Source organism: Bos javanicus, chromosome X (genome assembly GCF_032452875.1).
Source record: "Bos javanicus breed banteng chromosome X, ARS-OSU_banteng_1.0, whole genome shotgun sequence".
In the NCBI taxonomy this organism is placed as follows: Eukaryota; Metazoa; Chordata; class Mammalia; order Artiodactyla; family Bovidae; genus Bos; species Bos javanicus.
The window spans coordinates 125,904,513-125,924,702 of record NC_083897.1 but is presented as its reverse complement, the minus strand read 5'-3'; the positions used below and the strand labels follow the sequence as shown (position 1 = coordinate 125,924,702).

General features: G+C 40.1%; 1 non-coding gene across 1 annotated transcript; it reads left to right on the top strand.

Annotated features, from left to right (window-relative positions):
- Nucleotides 1-511: 511 nt before the first annotated feature.
- LOC133243655 (U6 spliceosomal RNA) lies at nucleotides 512-618 on the top strand. The gene has a single exon (XR_009735196.1). It is a non-coding gene; the product is annotated as a U6 spliceosomal RNA (small nuclear RNA).
- The last annotated feature ends 19,572 nt before the right edge of the window (nucleotides 619-20,190 follow it).

The window sequence follows — 20,190 nt, the reverse complement described above, 5'->3', positions numbered from 1 at the left end:
ATGTTTCTCACTGCTAAATTATAGTTCTTTACAAAGAAGGTTGGGTTTAATTAAGAGTTTAGAAGAGTCTTTCAAAAGTAACTGAAGATCAAAGATGATCATCAAGAATGTCACACTATAGTGTGGTACTCTGAAGCACCACTTCTGCTCAAATTTGGGTTTTCTGACATCTGTTTCTTTGCAGTGGCATACTGTAACACATTTTTTTTAAGTCACAGATCAGACTGGAAGAGGTCCCAGAGAAATTTAATTTTGTCATCCCAATCTTTCCCACTCTTGTCTGGGTCCTGCTATCTTTATTTTCTTAAGTTTCCCATTTTAGTTGCCAGGGAGCTGTAAATAGAGTTGTCTTAAACATTTCAGGTTTCTTTCCCCACCAAATAGTCTACTTTTCTTGGAAAATGCTCCTTCAAATGGAAAGATTGAGAATTGAAGACAATGAATTCTTGTATGCTCTTTCAGCAGTTAGATCTTTAAAAATGCAGTTATTTAAAGTATTAAGAGAAACTTAGTGCTCACTTTGGAGGCACATATACTAAAATTGGAACAATACAGAGAAGATTAGCATGGCCCCTGCCCAAGGATGACACACAAATTCACGAAGTGTTCTGTATATTTTATATAACTCTTAGAGGAAAACATAGGCAGAACTCTCAGTGACACAAATCAAAGCAAAATCCTCTATGACCCACCTCCTAGAGTAATGGAAATAAAAACAAAAGTAAACAAGTGGGACCTGATTAAACATAAAAGAATTTGCACAGCAAAGGGAACTATAAGCAAGGTGAAAAGACAACCCCAACAATGGGAGAAAATAATAGCAAAGGAAACAACTGACAAAGGATTAATTTCCAAAATATACAAGCAGCTTATTAAATTCAATACCAGAAAAACAAACAACCCAATCAGAAAATGGGAAAAAGACCCAAACAGACGTTTTTCTCCAAAGAAGACACACAGATGGCTAACAAATACATGAGAAGATGCTCAACGTTGCTCATTATTAGAGAAATGCAAATCAAAGCTACAATGAGATATCACCTCACATCAGTCAGAATGGCCCTCATCAAAAAGTCTACAAACCATAAATGCTGGAGATGGTGTGGAGAAAAGGGAACACTCTTGTACTGTTGGTGGGAATGTAAATTGATACAGCCACTATGGAAGACGGTATGGAGATTCCTTAAAAAACTTGGAATAAAACCACCATATAACCCAGCAATCCTACTCCTAGGCATACCCTAGGCATTTCCTAGGGTATACCCTGAGGAAACCAAAATTGAAAGAGGCACATTGTTCACTGCAGCACTATTTACAATAGCTAGAACATGGAAGCAACCTAGATGTCCATCAACAGATGAATGGATAAAGAAGCTGTGGTACATATACACAATGGAATATTACTCAGCCATAAAAAGGAGCACATTTGAGTCAGTTCTAATGAGGTGGATGAGCCTAGAACCTATTATACAGAGTGAAGTGAGTCAGAAAGAGAAAGATAAATTCTGTATTCTAATGCATATATATGGAATCTAGAAAAATGGTACTGAAAAATTTTTTTACAGGTCAACAATGGAGAAACAGACATAGAGAACAGACATATGGACATGGGGAGAGGGGAGGAGAGGGTGCGATGTATGGAAAGAGTAACATGGAAACTTACATTACCATATGTAAAATAGATAGCCAATGGGAATTTGCTGTATGGCTCAGGAACTCAAATGGGGGCTGTGTATCAACCAAGAGAGGTGGGATGGGGCAGGAGATGGGAGGGAGTTTCAAAAGGGAGAGGATATATGTATACCTATGGCTTATTCATGTTGAAGTTTGACAGAAAACAGCAAAATTCTGTAAAGCAATTATCCTTCAATAAAAAAAGTAAAAAAAGAGAAACTTAGTACTTTATTAAAATCTCACTGTGTCACCACAAATTAATGTAGTTATCCTTCTTGGTCATTAGAAGGCTTTTACCCAATGGTGATGTTATCTCCTTTTTTGATTTGGCATCTGTCATAGCCAGGGACCTTCATGGTCTTGGACTAATAAATATGTAGGTAAAATTTTTGGCTTATGTGGTTAAATATCCACTCTCATAATTAGTATCAAATTGCATCTGAAATGTCCAACACTGCAACTCTTAATGTTTGCTAAAATGTGGTTGGCAACTATTTACAATAGCCAGGACATAGAAGTAACCTAAATGTCCATAAACAGAGAAATGAATAAAGAAGATGTAGTACATATATACAGTGAAATATTACTCAGCCATAAAAAGGAACAAAATAATGCCATTTGCAGCAACATGGATGGACCTAGAGATTGTCATATCAAGTGAAATTAAGTCAGAGAAAGACAAATATCATATGATATCACTCATATGTGGAGTCTAAAAAAGGGTATAAATGAAGTGAGTTAACAAAACAGAAGCAGAATCACAGATGTAGAAAACAGACTTTTGGTTACCAGGGGATAAGGCAGGGAGGGATGAATTGGGAGATTGGGATTGACATATATACACTACTATAAATAAAATAGATAACTGATAAGAACAAGGAACTCTACTCAATATGCTGTAATGGCCCATATGGGAAAATAATCTTAAAAAAAGAGTAGATATATGTATATGTATAACTGATTTATTTTTCTATACACCTGAAACTAACACAATACTGTAAATCAACTGTACTTCAATGAAAAGTTTTTTTTTTTTTTTTTTAATGTGGCTGACATACTGAAGGCTGGAAGTGGTCCTCAGTTAAATTTCATCTTTGGTAAATGCATCAAGACTATTTTTCAGAATCTTTTGGCAATTTTACTTTAAACTTCTGTTACTGAGTTCTAGTTCATAATCAATAACAGGACTTTAAATTTTACCCCAAATGTGCCAGGTATAAAGATGCAGTTATTTAGGTACTGAATCTCCATTTACAAAAAGAAAAAAAAAAGCAGAGTGTATACCTAGAAAATACAATTCCATTAATTAGTTCATTGATTCTGTAATGTGATACACTGACTCTTTGATAAATGAGGGAAGTTGCTACATCTTTGTCAGATGAAGGGTGGGAGAGGGGAGACTTGTTTGGTAGACTGGAAGACTATAAATAGTGTGCTTTGGCAGAAGATTCCCTCCCAGATGAACTTTTGGCTTCTCCTCACTGCCTTTGTGAGAAAATAAGTAGGGATTGACAATCATGTTCCCAAAGTGGTGGCAATTAGGTTAGGAAAATTCTCTGGGTAAGACATGACTGTGACTTCAGCAAGTGCATCTGTCATGCTCCTCTTTCATCCTTTTAGTCTGGCAATAGGTATAAACAGTTAAAATATATACAACAAATGACACAAGATTCCTTCAGAGGGAAACAGTGATGCTTTCTTTTGTATATATTTGTTGTTGCTGTAAATTGTAAAGCTTTTGAGGCCATAGGTGATGGCTTGTTTATCTTTTTTCAGCCATCACATATCATAATGCCTGGTACATGAGGTGGGGCTTAATCAATGTGTATTGATCAAGTGAAAACTTATTTTAGGGTATCAAACAAATTTCCATTGCCTATTGTGTCCAGCCATTCCACAAAGAGTTTGGCAGGGGGACAAGAAAATGTAGTAAAATTTTATGTAGTTCTGGCTTTCTAGGAGATTTCAAGGTACTTGGGAAAGTAAGATGCACATATATATATATAAAGTCACTGCTTGACAAAGGCTCCTGGAATGTAGACTAAAAATGTTATAGAAACGTATAGTCCTTGCAACTCTTAAGAAGTCTGGGAAGGGTGATTACTACATGGAAGAAAGGTGGCATAAAATGAAGCTTTGTAGATGAGTTGAAAAGAAATAGTGAATATTCTAAATGAGGCTGAGGGGGAGAAGTTCTGCCTGAACAAAGATATGGCATAAAAGATTACTTTGGGCTACAAACAGTGAAGGGATATAAACTACTTGGTAGTGTTTGGAAACATCTGCATTTGAAGCTGTAAGGCTATGTAATGGGAAGTCTTGCAGATTTTGACATGAGATATGATATGAAGGTGGTGTTTAAGAAAAGTAGTCTAGCCTAGGCTTCAGGATGCATGGGAACCGAGCAAAACCAGACTCAGAAATATTGATTCGGATGCTGTTCCAGTAATACAATTCTAACGAGGGACTGTAAGAATATCACCTTGATATTTTGGATTTGGAAGGAGTAGAAGGTTAAATACAAGGTAAAATTTGTCTTATTTCCCAACATGCATGTGTTATCTACTGCTGCAGTAATGCTGTGTAACATTCGCAAATTTAGTGGTCTGTGAGTTGGACTGTGAAGAAAGCTGAGCGCAGAAGAATTGATGCTTTTGAACTGTGGTGTTGGAGAAGACTCTTGAGAGTCCCTTGGACAGCAAGGAGATCCAACCAGTCCATTCTGAAGGAGATCAGCCCTGGGATTTCTTTGGAGAGAATGATGCTGAAGCTGAAACGCCAGTACTTTGGCCACCTCATGCGAAGAGTTGACTCACTGGAAAAGTCTCTGATGCTGGGAGGGATTGGGGGCAGGAGGAGAAGGGGACGACAGAGGATGAGATGGCTGGATGGCATCACTGACTCGATGGACGTGAGTCTCAGTGAACTCTGGGAGTTGGTGATGGACAGGCAGGCCTGGCATGCTGCGATTCATGGGGTTGCAAAGAGTCGGACATGACTGAGTGACTGAACTGAACTGAACTAAAAGCATTTGGGGCTTCCGAGGTGGCTCAGTTGGAAAGGGTCCGCCTGCCAAGCAAGAGATGCAGGTTCGATCCCTGGGTCGAGAAGATCTCCTGGAGAAGGAAATGGCAGCCCACTCCAGTATTCTTGTCTGGGAAATCCCATGGACAGAGGAGTCTGGTGGGCTATAGTCTATGGGATCACAAAGAATCAGACACAGCAACTACACCACCAACAACTAAAAAACATTTCTTTTTCTTGCTCGTAAGTCTTTTGATTCGCTAATGTGACTCTTTTTCAGGCTGCAACTTGGTGGGGCTTGGTTCCATGTTTCAGAGTCCACAGACCAGGCTTTGAATTCCAGGCTTCACGTCTACAATGTGGGTCTCATGGCCCAGGCTGAAGGGACAGAGGCTTCCTAGAGCATGCTCTTCACATGGCCATCAAAGGGCAAAGTGTACTTCAAGCTTCTGTTAGAGTTGTATCCCTTTGTTGAAAGTAAGATACACGACAAAAACCAAGTCAATGGGGCAGGGACGTATATACTACAAGTAGAAGGGAGGTTCAGCAAATATTTTCTGAGCAATAATCCAAACTTTCAAAACTGGTATAATTTGTTTAAATGGATCTGGACAAGTCATTCGAGTGATTCCCTACTGGTGTAAAGGTCAAACTTATTAGTAGAGTTCTTCATGGTCTGCTCATGTTTCTGTCCTTGTTCTGCTAGGTTCCTACATCTGTCTCGCCTTCTAATTCCACTGTTCGTGTGTGCTAAGTCACTTCAGTCATGTCTGACTCTTTGCAACCCCATGGACCGTAGCCCGCCAGGCTCCTCTGTCCATGAAATTCTCCAGGCAAGAATACTGGAATGGGTTGCCATTTCCTCCTCCAGGGGATCTCTCCGACCCAGGGGTTGAACCCGCATCTCTTATATCTACCTGCATTGACAGGCGGGTTCTTTACCACTAGTGTGACCTGGGAAGCCCATGATTCCACTGACTTATTTGCAATTCACCATGAAATTTTATGCTTCCTTTTCATACCTGTTCCTTTCTGTCAGGAATGCCCTCCTCTCCTTTCAGTCCTTTGAGTCTTGACCTAAGTGCTGTCTTCTCTCAAAGGATCTTCTGACCTTGAAAGGCTGTGATGGATGCTGCTGATCTTCATTCCCTGATACTTCATGCATAATTTTGCCACAAAAATTATGACACATTTTAATGCTGTGCTCTAGAGGCTGGCCATGTGGCTTATCCATCTAGATCCCCCTTGCACATGTTGACTGAATGAGGCTATGATAATGGTGGGATCTTTAGAAGGAATTGGAAACTAGGGAAGCAGAACCACGCATTTTCTTTGTTTGTATTGCTGTTTTTGTATGGGTGAATGAACGATAAGAAAGTGAAGAGTTTTCCCTTTGGGCCTTTTCAGATTTGAGGTGAGAGCAAGACATAGCTCAGAGTCTGGGGCTGAAACAAAGATGAGAGGTCTGGGATGGCAAGTCCAATTTGGTGACCATGTGTATTAACCTTGTACTGAAATCTTGACTATGATAATATAGTCTTTTCTGCCTAAGTGTCATCCAAAATCCTCTTTTTTAAAGTTCTGCCATAGAAGGGCACCTTTAAAATTTAAAGCCTTTTTGTGGTAAATCCATACATTGTATCTATATCATAGGAAATGTGATTGCTCATGCTCAGAGGAGAAATGATTGTTTTGTCAGCTTGACATATCCTACCTCCAAAACTTTCATTTCTTAGGATTCATGAAAAGTTATCCAAACTTTGAATGCTGCTTTAGGAAACATCTTGTCTTTCCAAATAGCTTGCATGGGGAACAGCTGCACAGTCACTTAAAAGAACTAGTTGACTAGTACTTTTCCATTTGTCTGGGAAGATGTCTTTTTCTTTTTTTAATAAAAAAGAGAAATCTCCTTTGGTTTTTTAATGTAGGGATGGCTCAGGGTCCCTATCTAGATGGGCTATGAGTCTGTGTAATTTCACTGTCTGTGTGACATACAATAAATAACAGTTGATTATCTGACTGCTGGTGTATAAGGATCTCATGGAGAAAGCGCTTTGCCTGCTGCTTCCTGGGGAGGCCTTGGAAGATGGTCATCTGTGGAACTATCCCACCTAGCACATCACTTTATCCAGGGTGCCCATAGCCTACCTCTACCCTTGTCCTCAAGGTTCCCTTGAGAGGTGCCGTATTTGTCCGTGACCTGCCACTCAATCCAAAAGTAATTAAGACATCGCTGGCTGTGCCAGACCAAAACTGAAGTTTGGCTTATATGTAAGTGTTCTAAAGAAACTCAAGGAAGAAAGAGAAGCGGAAATGGCCCAACGCCATATATGAACATAGAAATACTAACAAGTAGATCAGAAAACTTTCAAGTTGAATAAATGTTTTATTTTAGCCCCCGACAAAAGAATGTGCATTGAAGACAAAATAGTACTGGGTGTATTGCAGCCTCAAGAGGTCATTAAGCCTGTTTGAAATCTGATGGGGCACGTTACGGAAGTCACTGAAATTCACCACTGGCAAAATGAGTTTGCACAGGCAGAGTGCCGTGTGCACGTGTAACAGTCTCGTGGGAACTGGATCTGTGCCCCCCGCTGCTGATCACATCGGAGACTAGAAAGGCAGAACGCGAGCCTGAATGGGAGATTACAGAGGAAGCAATTAGCAAATGGAGCACACCAGCCCCACCAACTAAAAACCTCTTCTTCAAATGGTTATGAGCATCTGTGCACGCCGCTGATGGCTATGTCTGTCTTTGGAGCCCATCAGTGATATTCAGAAAGTGGTAAAGATGAGCCTTTCCTTGTCAACACTCAGAGCACATCCTGAAAAGATGTTCTGTGCTTTGAATGCCCTACTTTTTGAGAAAAAGATCTTAACTTTTACTGGCATTTAAAAGGTCCATGTTTGAGAGTTAAGCTTGAAGTGATAAAATTATATGCCTCCTCAGATTTATTACTTTTGAATTATGCCAAATCGTATGTTCCAATGATAGTTTTAAAAACCCACTTTACTTTTTATCTTACCTACTTCAGTTCTTTTACCATCTCTGCTCTGCCCTCCCTCCGCTCTAACCACATGAAATCTTTTCTGTAGGTTTTGATACAAGTTCGGATTATTTTTCTCCAATTAGTTTGGCATAGAGTAGAGCTGTGAAAATATCTGTGAAGATTTTGAGTTACATGGAGATAAGGTGACAAAAAAACCAATAAAGTATATTTGGATTTCAATTCTTATTTTAAAATATGCCCAGAACATTGGTTAGAATTACAGGAGAAATAAAGATAAGGTCCAGTAAGAGCCTAGTAAAAGGCAGTTCAATTCAGTTCAGTTGCTTGGTCATGTCTGACTCTTTGCAACCCCATGGACTGCAGCATGCTAGGCTTCCCTGTCCATCACCAACCCCCAGAGCTTACTCAAACTCATGTTCATTGAGTCAGTGATGCCATCCAACCATCTTATCCTCTGTTGTCTCCTTTTCCTCCTGCCTGCAATCTTTCCCAGCATCAGGGTCTTTTCCAGTGAGTCAGTTCTTCACATCAGGTGGCCAAAGTATTGGAGTTTCAGCTTCAGCATCAGTCCCTCCAATGAATATTCAGGACTGATCTCCTTCAGAATGGACTGGTTGGATCTCCTTGCAGTCCAAGGGACTCTCAAGAGTCTTCTCCAACACCACAGTTCCAAAGCATCAATTCTTCAGCACTCAGCTTTCTTTAGGGCCCAATTCTCACATCTATACATGACCACTGGAAAAACCATAGCCTTGACTAGATGGACCTTTGTTGGCAAAGTAATGTCTCTGATTTTTAATATGATGTCTAGGTTGGTCATAGCTTTTTCTTTCAAGGAGCAAGCGTCTTTTAATTTCATGGCTGCAGTCAGCATCTGCAGTGATTCTGGAGCCCAAGAAAATAAGGTCTGTCACTGTTTTCATTGTTTCCCCATCTATTTGCCATGAAGTGATGGGACCGGATGTCATGATCTTAGTGTTTTGAATGTTGAGTTTTAAGCCAGATTTTTCACTCTCCTCTTTCATCAAAAGGCTCTTTAGTTCTTCTTCATTTTCTGCCATAAGGGTTGTGTCATCTGTGTATCTGAGGTTAATAAAAGGCAACTTGACATAAATATACAATACTGTTTAACAGAAGAAAAGTTCAACATCATAACAAACCAAAAACAGTTGGTTTACTTGTAGCCAAATTGTCAAGCATGATGCCGAGTTCAGCTTCTGAGTGTCCTCTTTTCAGTCCTTCCTGACCACAGTAGCTGCCTTGGAGTACATTTTCCTTGCCCAGAATATTCGTCCATCTCTTCCCTTCTTCAGGTTACATTCCCACTTTTCAAGACTGAGATTGGGCATTGCCTTCTTCTGGAAAGTTTTCCCAAACTGCATTAGAAATCTTTTCTCTCTCTGCACCCTTAGTACCCTCTGGCTAGCTCTGTTGTCATGCTGAGTTATCATTCTTTTCACATATGTGAGTTCCTTCCCTAGGAAATTGTGTCTATTGCTTCTCGAACCCCTAGCTTCAGGAAAATTTGTCGAGTGAATGGTTCTGTAAATCCTACTTTTTACCTTGATTCAATCTGTAACTCATTGGATGCATTTTAAAGACTGATATGAATCTCTTTATAGTTTTTGTTTCTCTTGCCCCATGTGAATATTCATGCATTTAGCTACAGGAATGCAAGTATACTTGAAGATCAGGTGCTATTCTGGACTCTACTGATGGGTTATGTAATAAATGGTGTATGCACTGCTTGCCTTTCTAGAACAGAAGAAGAATGACTTCAGGCATGCCTCCCACCCTGAGTTCACTCCACATGCACGGGGCTCCCTGATACAGCAGCTACACTCAATGAGCAAGCATTGTCTTTAGTTAAGGTTGGTTGTGACAACTGCTATAATACAGTCTGAGAGACAACCATATCCAGTGTATTATTCCTTATATTAATCTGAGATAGACCACATGATATTGTACTGAGCTGAAAATGCAGGAATCTCAGACAGTTGTCTTTTCTGATGATTTACTTGACAGTCATACAGAAGCATATTTGACAGTTTAGGAAGGTGATAGGTGATAGATAGTTTGCATAAAGAAAGAAGGCAACCTGGAGAAATAAGAGACTATATAAATGACCATCTATTTCTCAGGTACTTCATAAGTGTGGACAAATGTTGATTTAGGAGAGCAGTGATACCGTAAGAAGAGGTGGCAAGAATACACAGAAGAACTGTACAAAAAAGATCTTCATGACCCAGATAATCACGATGGAGTGATCACTCACCTAGAGCCAGACATCCTGGAATGTGAAGTCAAGTGGGCCTTAGGAAGCATCACTACGAACAAAGCTAGTGGAGGTGATGGAATTCCAGTTGAGCTATTTCAAATCCTCAAAGATGATGCTGTGAAAGTGTTGCACTCAATATCCCAGCAAATTTGGAAAACTCAGCAGTGGCCACAGGACTGGAAAAGGTCCGTTTTCATTCCAATCTCAAAAAAGACAATGCCAAAGAATGCTCAAACTACCGCACAATTGCATTCATCTCACATGCTAGTAAAGTAGTGCTTAAAATTATCCAAGCCAGGCTTTAGCAATACATGAACCATGAACTTCCAGATATTCAAGCTGGATTTAGAAAAGGCAGAGGAACCAGAGATCAAATTGCTAACATCCGATGGATTATCGAAAAAGCAAAAGAGTTCCAGAAAAACATGTTTCTGCTTTATTGACTATGCCAAAGCCTTTGACTGTGTGGATCACAAAAAACTGTGGAAAATTCTGAAAGAGATGGGAATACCAGACCACCTGACCTGCCTCTTGAGAAACCTGTATGCAGGTCAGGAAGCAACAGTTAGAACTGGACATGGAACAACAGACTGGTTCCAAATAGCAAAAGGAGTTCGTCAAGGCTGTATATTGTCACCCTGCTTATTTAACTTATATGCAGAGTACATTGTGAGAAATGCTGGGCTGGAGGAAGCACAAGCTGGAATCAAGGTTGCCGGGAGAAATATCAATAACCTCAGATATGCAGATGACACCACCCTTATGGCAGAAAGTGAAGAGGAACTAAAGAGCCTCTTGATGAAAGTGAAAGAGGAGAGTGAAAAAGTTGGCTTAAAGCTCAACATTCAGAAAACGAGGATCATGGCATCTCGTCCCATCACTTCATGGCAAATAGATGGGAAAACACTGGAAACTGTCAGACTTTATTTTTCTGGGCTCCAAAATCACTGCAGATGGTGACTGCAGCCATGAAATTAAAAGACGCTTACTCCTTGGAAGGAAAGTTATGACCAACCTAGATAGCATATTGAAAAGCAGAGACATTACTTTGCCAACAAAGGTCTGTCTAGTCAAAGCTATGGTTTTTCCAGTAGTCATGTATGGATGTGAGAGTTGCACTATAAAGAAAGCTGAGTGCCGAAGAATGGATGCTTTTGAACTGTGGTGTTGGAGAAGACTCTTGAGAGTCGCTTGGACTGCAAGGAGATCCAATCAGTCCATCCAAAAGGAAATCAGTCCTGAATATTCATTGGAAGGACTGATGCTGAAGCTGAAACTCCAATACTTTGGCCACCTGATGCGAAGAACTGACTCATTTGAAAAGACTCTGATGCTGGGAAAGATTGAAGGCAGGAGGAGAAGGGGACGACAAAGGATGAGATGGTTGGATGGCATCACTGACTCGATGGATGTGAGTTGGAGTAGGCTTCTGGAGTTGGTGATGGACCTGGAAGCCTGGCGTGCTGCAGTCTTTGGGGTCTCAAATAGTCGGTTATGACTGAGCGACTGAACTGATTGGTTTTGAATGAAGATTGACTTGCCATCCTTGGCAGACTAGAACAAACACCTGGGCTTTCAGAAAATATGATCTGGAGTGTGCCATGCATGTAATGTCTGTGTATAACCAGAATTAGGGAGTAAATAGTAGTATTTGTAGCTGTCACTCTTTCCAGGGGCCTGTGGAACATCCATTGACATACAAATTCCATGTTAAACTCAGGATTCAGTGGCTCCTCAGAGACCTGTTCTCAGTGCTAGAAAGGAAGATGCAAAATGCAGCCTCAGAGCATTGGACTTCCTTCTCAGTGCATTTGTAGAGCACTTATTACAATGAAGAATGTGTTTTAATTAACTTTCTGGATCTCCAGTGAGTTTGTGGGCCCCTCATTCCCCTTTATGCAGCATGAGTGATACATAGAATTAATAGCCTGCCTGCTTATGCTTATGTGGGTATGGAATCTGTTATCTTCTTAGGTTTGTTCATAGGCAGGTGGCTTTGGTTGTGTATCAAGTCAGCAATTCTGAGAAACTCAGTAGTGTTTCTCTTAGAATTGTCTGTCTAATCCATCCGCTCAATGCGATGGATTCATTTAAAGCAAGTATATAACAGAAAAGCCAAGTTAAATTAAGCAATGTTACAAGTCAGAAGTAGTCTTAGTACATTCTTATTCCTCTCTACCTCATTCCCAGTTTTTAAAACCTTAGTCTGAATGCAGTAGAGCTGATAACTGAGAGCCTTTGTTGGTGTTCATTGTTGTATCCCCCACTTCCTGGAATTGTGCATTGTACACAGTAGATGCTCAATAAATGAGTGAGAACAGTCCCTTGGAAATTACAGAAGGAATCCCCTGTGGGGTTAGGTCTAGATTCATTCATTCATTCAACAAACCATTACTAAGAAATTACTGTGTATTTTATAGTATTAGACATTGAGAATGCAAGACTGAGTCCTTTGTGCGTGAGTTTCTCAAGCCTAAGGAGGTGGGATTTGGAACATAAAGACACACTTACATAATATCTATCTACTAAAGTTGCCGTGTTGATCATATATTTCAGTAGTCCCACTAACAGAGAAGGTGGGGATTGGAACTTCTTTCCCAAAGACCCAGGCCCTAAGATACTACTGGGTTGTGTAGAGTTATAGTAAAATAAGCAGGAACTGAGTAGGTGTCTACTAACTGTTCTAAAAGCTACTTTGACTTTAAGTTACTCTTATCAAGCCCCCCACCCCCACCTATGCCAGGAACTCAAACTCAAAATCCCAAACTGTGATGGCCCAGGAGCAGCAACAGCATTGAGCTGGGTTACCCGTTGACATTCTCCTACCTGTTGTAGCCCAAGACAGTGGAAGAGGGCCTGAGATCTGAAAGGACTGATTTGCTTTACCTTGTGTCAACCTTGATTTCTTAATCTGTAAAATAGGGATATGATAAGATTAACAGAGACAGTCACTGGACTAAGGGAAGTGATTCTATCACAGGTTACTTAGAACTTGGTACGTGTATTCTCATCCATTGCATTCAGTTCAACAAATACATAATTGAGATTCCACTGAGGAACTATTGATCCCCTTCCCCATTTGTCACCTGGTTCCTTTCACTGGGTCCTCTCACTGTGCCTGTTTTATCTACCCATCATCACACAAACATACATCATTAACATAAAATGTACAATTATTAAAAACTATACCCGATGTCAGGTTGCAGACAAAGGTCTGAGTGTGGGTGTTTCAGGCACATAGGTTCCTAACAGAATTAACTTATCTGAGGTTCCAGTCATGAATACGTCCTGTCTCTCCTTCCCCTATCTCCCCAAGGCAGGCTTGGATTCTGACCCCCAAACCCTTATATTGTTTATCACCTTGGTGTTGAACCACTTAGAAATTTAACCAAATTGGAATAGGTTAGATTTCAAGCTTCTGATTGTGTTTCTGCTTGCTGTCCGTGATCTGCACCTGCCCCCTTATATCCGTGTGGACTCCCTGGCCCTGCTGCCTCTCCCTGCCAGGGGAACATGTTCTGTCCAGCCCAGCTTAGCCTCTTGACTTTTGTACTGGGCCCAGGTGTTCCTCTGTCCAAGGGGCAAGACCATGTTCTGCTGGCCCCAGCACTCTGCCTGACTTCTTCCTTGTATTATTTAGATCCTTAAAGCCCATACATAACTTAACATCACTATTTTCTGAAGTGTGGAGTACATCTTTAGTAATTTGGGGATGAGTGATTTTAGTAAATGATTTGTGAACTTGTCAAGTTTCATCTATTAGCATTTGCTCAAATCCTATCAAACTTTAGGCAATTTCCCAAGTACCTAAATAACACATGAATTATGCCTCATTTTTGTTATGCATTCTTGAGAGTTAAGCATAAGTCAACCAAATGTCTATTTTGTCGTTTTTCCTCTCTCTGCAATCTGAGTTGGGGCTTGTTGCACACTAGCGTGCTTAAGAATCATCTGGAGGGCTAGTAAAACACAGATTGCTGGCCCCCATTGCCACAGATTCTGGGTCTGTAGGTCTGGGATGGAGCCTCAGAATTTGCGTTTCTAACATGTCAGATGATGCTAATGCTGCTGGTCTCATGGACCACACTTTGAGTAGCAATGGCCTAAATCATGGACACACCATCTTGGGTTGACAGTTTATATTTTAACTTCAGCTTGACCATTATTGAGACTCCCCAGCACAAAGAACTTGTGAAAGCTAATCATTTGCTTGGTTCTTTTTATTTTACCATTTTATATATATATATATATATATATATATATATATATATATATATATATATATATATTTCCAGTCTAGACAGAGTCTATTTTATTTCTCAAGTTTAGTTTAATCCCAGAGTACCCTAGAGATGCAGAGCCATTCTGTAGAATTTTATTGTCCTAGTTTTTATCCTGATGAATCATCTTTTAAGAGACATGTGAGCCTTCACTAAATGCATTATGTCATCCTTCTGAGCTCTGCCGAGAGAAGAATTGATATGCCTTTAGGTCTGATGTGAAATGATGGCTTCACTGTGCCCGTCCTGAAGCAACTCTGACTTGAGAGGGTTCCCAGAAGTGTGACAGAAAACTCTGTGGCTGGTGCCGAGTGGGGAAAGGGTGGCTTGTGACCCTATTACTCAAGCCTCCTACCTCCATGCTTGTGGGAGCAAGTCTGTCTCCTCCCAGGCTGCCACATTTAAAAGTGGGATTTATTTTTAGAGAAGAAATCATTAGTCATTAAACTCTCTCATGCTTCCTTTTTCCCTTTGGGTAAAATTTAAGAACCTGAGCTTTATAAGAAAATTTTCAGTCTGTTAGAAAAAACAGCCTTGGTACAATGAGCCCCCTTGCCCTCTGCCAGACTTCTCGCAGGAGTCACCACCCTTGGTCCCTACGTATAAATCAACTTTATCTTTTAGCTTTATTTGAGAATCCTTTGACTCCTTTGATTTTCTGAACCCACCAAACCTAGGATTTAAAAAACTAATTTTATCATATATTGAACATTTGCTCTTTAAGCCCATTATAAAATCTCATAATGGAAATTGGCTCTTAGCAAAATAGCCCTTGGGCTTAGGTATATACACTTTTTCACTTAATAACAGAAGCATTTAATAGATACAATCTATATTGAAGCAGAAATAACTGAAAACAAGATTTCTCTGATATCTTTAAATTCAGGGTTTTCTTACAAGGACTTTTAACATGTTTCCATTGCCTTGGACTAAATAAATATCATGTGGATAGTTTTACTACCAGAAAAGCCATCAAAAAAGCAAGTCTTATCTGTAATTAAGTTCTATCTGTAAATATATAGTTGAGAATGTCATCATTTTGAAACATATCAAAAATTCAAAGTCACTTGGTGGCCAATAAGGCCCAAGATCCCCTGAGGGGAACACTGTACATGTAATTGCCTCTCTCCCTCCATCCCCATAGCTGTAACATTTTGCTTTTACAGTTTAATCTGACTTAGTGAGACAAAGACCAATTTTAGGGCAGCAAGAAGTAGATTTTTGCGAAGAGGTATCAGTACCCCCAAAAGGAAGGGATTCTAATACATGCCAACTCAAAGACTGAAGAGTTTCTGTGATCTTGAGGCTAGAGAAAGGGCTACATCATTATGAGGTAGCCAACTGCAGCTCCTCTCCTTTGCTGAGGTGATGGAGAAGGAGCAGAGAGAGAGGCTATGTAAATCTTAGTCTACTTCAGACCATTGAGTGTGGCCAGTTAAGATGGCCACAAACTATTTGACACACCTCTCACTGGAGGATGATTCTGCGTCCTCTCCGCTTGTACCTGGGTAAACTTGATGATGGTTTAACTGGTAGGCTACAGTGGCATGTTGCTGTGCCAGTTTCTGGGCCTGAACCTTAAAAGACATGGTATTTCTATTTCCTGTCTTTTGGAACACTCATTCTTGGAACCCAGCCTCCATGCTTTGAGGAAGCCTAAACATCTCTGTGGGAAAGCTCACATGGAGAGGACTGTGCCCGGATTACTACTGACGCCAAGTTCAGCCATGTGAATAAGCCGTGTTGGAGTTGGATTCCCCAGCTTCAGTAGAACTTCCCAGCTGCCGCTATGTGCTTCAGAGATGATCCTTCCTGCTGAGTCCTGCTCACCTTACAGATTCAGGAGCAAAATGAATGATTGTCATTGTTTTAAACTACTTTATGCAGCAATAGATATCCAGGACAATTGGCATCTCCTTTTTTTCTACTCCTTCTCATTGCTTCCCCAAGAGGCAGTTGCTGTCATGTCAGAGCCTTTCAGACAAGGTCCCTGCCAGAATTTCCCAAACCCAGAATGCCCTTGTATGTGCCTTCCCAGTGCTTTTCCCTGACAGTGCTGTAGTCCAGAATGCCCTCTGTGCCTTCCCTCAGCTCCTTCATTCACACAATGCTGCTTTCTCTCCTTTGGAGCCCACTGATTAACCAGTGTGTTTGGAGTCAAGAGACAGAAGTAGTGGCAGATTTGCAGCACACTGTTACTCATCATGCCAAGAGAAGGCTTTTATCAAGGTTAAAAGCTGCTCCATTTTCTATATCCTCCTTTACATGATAAAAATATGCCCTTAAGGGTATACCTAAAATCTATGATACTCTTAAATTCTGAGTAGGGATTGGTGACAGTCTTCCAAGGGTAAAGCTTGGCCTGTCAGTGGCCACAGTATGGGACCCTCCCCCTGAAGAGCACTAGGATGGTGAGGATACTCACCATTGACAAGAGGAAGGAGAAATATACTGAGAAGGAGACAGGAAATGGAGATGGCATCAAAACAAAAACACAAACAACTCACGTGGTTTATCCTGACTAAGAATAGAGTACTTTTGAATCACTGTTTGCCAGGCCGATGCTGAAACATGACTATGATTAGTACTAATACTCCTTCTTGATGGCATGGTGAGGTTTTCTTTGTGCCAGGTACTGTTCCAACACCTTGTTTAAATTAAGGTGGATGTTATTTTAGTATCCCTTACTTCAGCCTGAGGAAACTGAGGCCTCTAGTGGAGAGGACACTTGGCTAAAATCACATGGCATGGCAGTGCAGAACCGAGTTCAGAACCAGGATTCAATTGCAGGGAATCTGGCTCCATTATCTGTCACTGCTGACATCAGAACTCTGGGGACAGAGGCTTTGGTGAGCCCAGTTTGACTTCACAATACGTTTCTAGTCTTTTTGGTTCATGTAGTGTAGCATGTCACACAGGGTGAGAGATGCTTCATCTTTTCAAAACATATTTTAATCTCAAATATATATGTGCCTTTGTAGGCTGCTTGAAGTCATTCTCAGAAGGCAGAGTAAAAATAAACAAATACCCAAAGGTAGGGTACAAAAGCAAATGACAAAAAGACAGCAGAATAACTCTGTGTAATAAGAATTAAAATCTTGGAGTCCCCAGCCAGCCCAGTAGTCTTTATGGTGATGAACCAAGAAAGGAGGTCACATCTGTATTAGACACATGTTCCTTAGTTTCTAGACATTCTAATAGCCCTTATTACAGTAGTTTTAAAAATATTAATTTTTGCTTTTCTTAAAAAAATAAGTGTTGGTTTTTTTTTTTTTTAGTCTACAAACATTTATTGGTTGTCCACAGAGAGTTGAATATATACTTGATGGTATATATTTTGCCAATTGGATAGCCTCCAGCTCAGAGAACCACCTTCTTATATTGAAACCTTTAATTTGCATTACATTGCATGCATAATTTAAGCTGAATCTAACACCTCAAAGAGGCTCAAAAGGAATCCATTTTTTCTTACTGGGCAGAAATAAGTAGGCTCTTTATAACTATAAAGAATGTGACCCATTGCAGAGAAGGGGGTATTTCTTTAAAGAATCCTATTTGTGTATCAAAAACAATGCAGTTATCTAATATAAGTGCAAAGACATTACAAATACTATTTAACAATTCATGAATCTAGTGTTTAATATATTCAGAGTAAAGTCAGACGGTTTTTACAGGAAGACATAAAACAAATGTCCTGTATTCTCGCCACTCTGCTTTTCTTCCAGTGTTTCATATTGGATGTGTAAACAATCAATACTGAATAGTAAGGAGGTGTTGCTGAACAGATAATGGATTTGAATTAGATAAACTTGGCCTGTGCAGACTGAACATACCAGTGGGGCATATGATTCTTGCTTATGGCTAAATCTGATAGGTACTCTTTTGAAGTCAATAGCTTTAAGATACAGAATGGAAAAGAGAAACTGCCTTTGTAAGGAAGACAAACAGAGCAGAGAGAGGCAGTGTGACCAGCGTGGGAAATGTACATTTCCTCTGTCTTCTGAAGTTTTGGGGGGAAAAAAAGGGGGGGAATTATTTTCTGTAAAGTTTTTTATATATTAAGTTTTAAATTATTATTATTATTTATTAATTTTAGCAGGGTGGAGACTGTGGCTTGTGGGATCTTAGTTCCCCAACTAGGGATTGAACCTGGGCCCTCAGCAGTGAGAGCAAAGACTCCTAACCACTGGACTGCCAGAGAGTTCTCTAAATTTAATTTTTAAATACATTTTTTTATTTAGAAGCATAAAAATACTTTAAATGACTAGCTTTCATAAAAATAGTTGCAATTCTGTTAAAAATGAACATGAGTTACCTGAGACATGATTATTAATTTACTCAGTAGATACATGGGCTTCCCTGGTGGCTCAGAAGGTAAAGCGTCTTGCTTACAATGCGGGAAACCTGGGTTCGATCCCTGGGTCGGGAAGATATTCTGGAGAAGGAAATGGCAACCCACTCCAGTACTCTTGCCTGGAAAATCCCATGGATGGTGGAGCCTGGTAGGCTACAGTCCATGGGGTCGCAAAGAGTCAGACACGACTGAGTGACTTCACTTTCTTTCATAAAAATAGTTGCAATTCTGTTAAAAATGAACATGAGTTACCTGAGACATGATTATTAATTTACTCAGTAGATACATGGGCTTCCCTGGTGGCTCAGTGGTAAAGAATCTACCTGCCAATGCAGAAGTGGGTTCGATCCCTGGGTTGGGAAGATCCTCTGGAGGAGGAAATGGCAACCTTCTCCGGTATTCTTGCCTGAGTGAATCCCGTGGACAGAGGAGCCTGGCGGGCATAGTCCATAGGATCGCAAAGAGTTGAACATGACTGAGTGACTGAAAAACAATACAACGACAAGTGTTATTTGGGGTTCCATCACCACCTTAGGTCAATTTAGAGTAAAGCAGGTAAGCACAGAGAGGCAGAACAAGGTAGCTCAGAGTCAGGCATCAGAAGATCTGGGTTTATGACCCAGTTTTGCAACTCTCTTTACTAGCTGTGACCATAGGCATAAGTCTCTTTGTGCCTCAATTTCTCATGGTGTAAAATGTAGATAATGAGACCTACTTTTTCTGTGTCAGGAAGCTGTCTTGATGAGTAAATGAGAAATTGGGTGGGATAATGTTTGCCAATAGAAAATTGATATACATAAGCAGACACTGTTAATTCCTTATAAAAAGAAAATTCTTAAAATATTTATGATGTTACTGCTATATATAGGGCAATACTCTAGGTCTTGTGAAGATTTAAAAAAATAAATCAGATATGGTTTCTATAGTTCATTCCAAAAGCTTATAGTGATACAGGATCAAACAACTTGCTGTGAGGAGCCAAGTGGGAAATATATAAGCGTTTGAGGGACAGTTTGTTGCAACTACTCAACTCTGACATTATCGGGCAAAGTAGCCATAGAAAATATGGCTGTAAAATAGTGAGCATGGCTCTATTACAACAAAACTTTATTTACAACACATGCAATAGACCAGATTTTGTCCATAAGTTGTGGTTTACTGACTGGGTCTAATCAGGGAGAAGATGTGTACATAAAACTATAATATGTGGGTACAGTACTACATGTTGCAAATGAAATAGTTGAAGAGTGAAGGACATCATCTAGCTGAGATAAGAAAGTGTTCCAGGAGATTATAAATTTGACTTAGGCCTTGAAGGATGTGGTCATGTTTGGATTTACAAGATGGAGGAAGACATTCCCAGCAGAAAAGATAGCCTAAGAAAAAGTATAAAGTGGAAACATGAAGGAGGTATTTAAAGAAGAACAGCGATTCATTTAACAAATCTGTAGTGGTAGAGTTAGAAGCAAGAATTCACTGGAGTGGGTGTAAGAACAGAAAAACATATATAATCATTTAAACATAAGGTATATTATTTCTGACCTCATCCCACCCCCTTAATGAAAAGAA